The sequence below is a fragment of the Capricornis sumatraensis genome, chromosome 1, assembly GCF_032405125.1.
Source record: "Capricornis sumatraensis isolate serow.1 chromosome 1, serow.2, whole genome shotgun sequence".
Taxonomy (NCBI): domain Eukaryota; kingdom Metazoa; phylum Chordata; class Mammalia; order Artiodactyla; family Bovidae; genus Capricornis; species Capricornis sumatraensis.
In genome coordinates, this window is record NC_091069.1 from 168185244 (window position 1) to 168187629 (window position 2386).

The 2386-nt window shown below is 45.9% G+C and overlaps 1 pseudogene; it reads right to left on the bottom strand.

The window, feature by feature from the left end:
* Nucleotides 1–401: 401 nt before the first annotated feature.
* Nucleotides 402–1487, bottom strand: LOC138088660 (DNA repair nuclease/redox regulator APEX1 pseudogene; annotated as a pseudogene).
* Nucleotides 1488–2386: the final 899 nt, after the last annotated feature.

Consider the following 2386-nt stretch of genomic DNA (forward strand, 5'->3'; position numbering starts at 1 on the left):
AAGACTGTTCACTAGCATGGAGGAATATCTTCCTAGCAATTTGTATCTAATATGCAGTATTAACCAACGCACATTAAGATACTCATCAAAATAGAAAAAGATGAAAAAAGAAGTTACTATTGTGGTAGTGTTTTCTACTTAACATTTTATTTTATTTTTTTAAAGCTGAAACTATGGCTCTTTATTTTCACAGGGACAGTTCAAAGGAAATATCAGTAGCTTTTGTTTAATGTAAAAAAAGAAAAAGAAAAACCACCCCTACACAAACACCCTCCTTGAGAACTTACATCTGTTATTAGAAGCCTGGTTAAAGGATTCAGTTTAGAAGGGAAATACAATGCAGATTTCTCCAGATAGCAGTTATTAAAGAAGTTTGGGGGTAAGAATTTTAAAGCTAGCTTGGTGGGCTTATTTCCCAGGCTCAACGTGATTTGGAAGAGGTGTCACAGAGCTAGGTATAGGGTAATGGGACAGTGGTCACTGCCCAGAGCCTTGGAACGGATTTTACTGTCACACAATGCAGGCAACAGAGACTGAGATAACAAAAAATAATCAAGGCGCCAACCAACGTTTTTGGATCGCGCATTCATCATATAGGTCCAAAAGGTGTAGGCATAGGCCGTGTTGGGGTAGAGGTGCCGGAAGCTGTCAGTGAGGGGCACAGCCTGCAGCAGTTCCCCGAAGCCCTGCCGCTCTTGTGGAGTGAAGCCAGCATTCTTTTTATTTCCCTTTGGGTTGCGAAGGTCAATTTCTTCATGAGCCACGTTGAGGTCCCCACATCGCACAAGGGGCTTGCGGGATGCCAAACCCTTCAGGAATTTGCGAAAGGCTTCATCCCAGCGCTGGCGATACTCCAGGCGCACCAGACCTCGGCCTGCATTAGGCACATAGGCTGTCACCAGCACAAACGCCTCATATTCAGCCACAGTCACTCGGCCTTCCTGATCATGTTCTTCCTCACCGATGCCATAAGAGACTTTGAGTGGGCACTGGCGGGAGAGGAGGCCCACAGCACTGTACCCTTCCTTGTCTGAAGGAGCTGACCAGTACTGATGGGATAATCCAGACAGTTCTTGAAGTTCAACTGGTAGTTTGTTCTCGGAACATTTGGTCTCTTGGAGGCACAGGATGTCTGGGGCTTCTTCCTTTACCCAATCTAAACCTTTCTTCTTAATCCAGGCTCGAAGCCCATCCACATTCCACGAGCAGATCTTGAGTGTGGCTGATTTGCCACTGGGTGAGGTTTTCTGATCTGGGGGGGTCTTCATACAGAACTGCGCCCTCTCCTACTGCCTCTTTTTCGTTCTTTTTCGCTCCTGCCTTACTCTTCTTCGCCTCTGGCTCAGTCTTGGGCTCTTCCGCGTCTTCGACCACCGCTCCCTTTTTCCCACGTTTCGGCATCACTGTAACGTACGCCCTTCTGCACCAGTTCCACTTCGCCCACTGAAGCAGTATTTTGATCGCATAGCCCTTCAGCTGACCTGCTTCGGCCCCTGTCTGCCTCCTCCTTAACCCAGCACAAAGAAAGCTCTACTTAACATTTTAAAATACTTTAAACACTGTATCCTTTCATCCTTTGAGAAGATTTTAGAGGATAAAGTGGTATGGAAGAAAAGTAAGTCCAAAGGAGACAAGAATTGTGGAGGAATGAAGAGCAGAGTAACAAGAAGGAAAAATAATTGTCAGAAACGAGAAACAGAGAACATGGATAAACAGATAGGAAATCAGGAACTGAGAAGTCCAGCACTTGACGTCTAGAAAATTTACTCTGCAATAAAGGCCCTGAAACTGGTCTCAGTGTTACAGTATCTAGAGAAGGGCTTCCACTGCAGTGAGGAGGGGCAGCTGAGATCAACCAGGACGGACATACATCATAGAAAACACATCTGAAGAGACTGCCTGGTCCAGAACTCTCATTTTATGAACTGGAAAACTGAAATCCAGGGAGGGGAAATTATTTGCTGTTGTCATTAGGCTATTTTGCAGGAAAACTGAAGTTTTTAGTTTCCTCACTCTAGACAACTTAAGCCAAAGTCAAGACCCAGTAAAGATCACACTCCTTCAGTTCAGTTCAGTCACTCGGTCATGTCCATCTCTTGCAGCCCCACGGGCTGCAGCATCCAGGCTTCCCCATCCATCACCAATTCCCAGAGCTTGCTCAAACCCATGTTCATCGAGTCAGTGATGCCATCCAACCATCTCATCTTCTGTTGTCCCCTTCTCCTCCTGCCTTCAATCTTGCCCAGCATCAGGGTCTTTTCCACTAAGTCAGTTCTTCGCATCATGTGGCCAGAGTTTTGGAGTTTCAGCTTCAGCATCAGTCCTTCCAATGAATATTCAGGACTGATTTCCTTCGGGATTGACTGGTTTGATCTTCTTGCAGTCC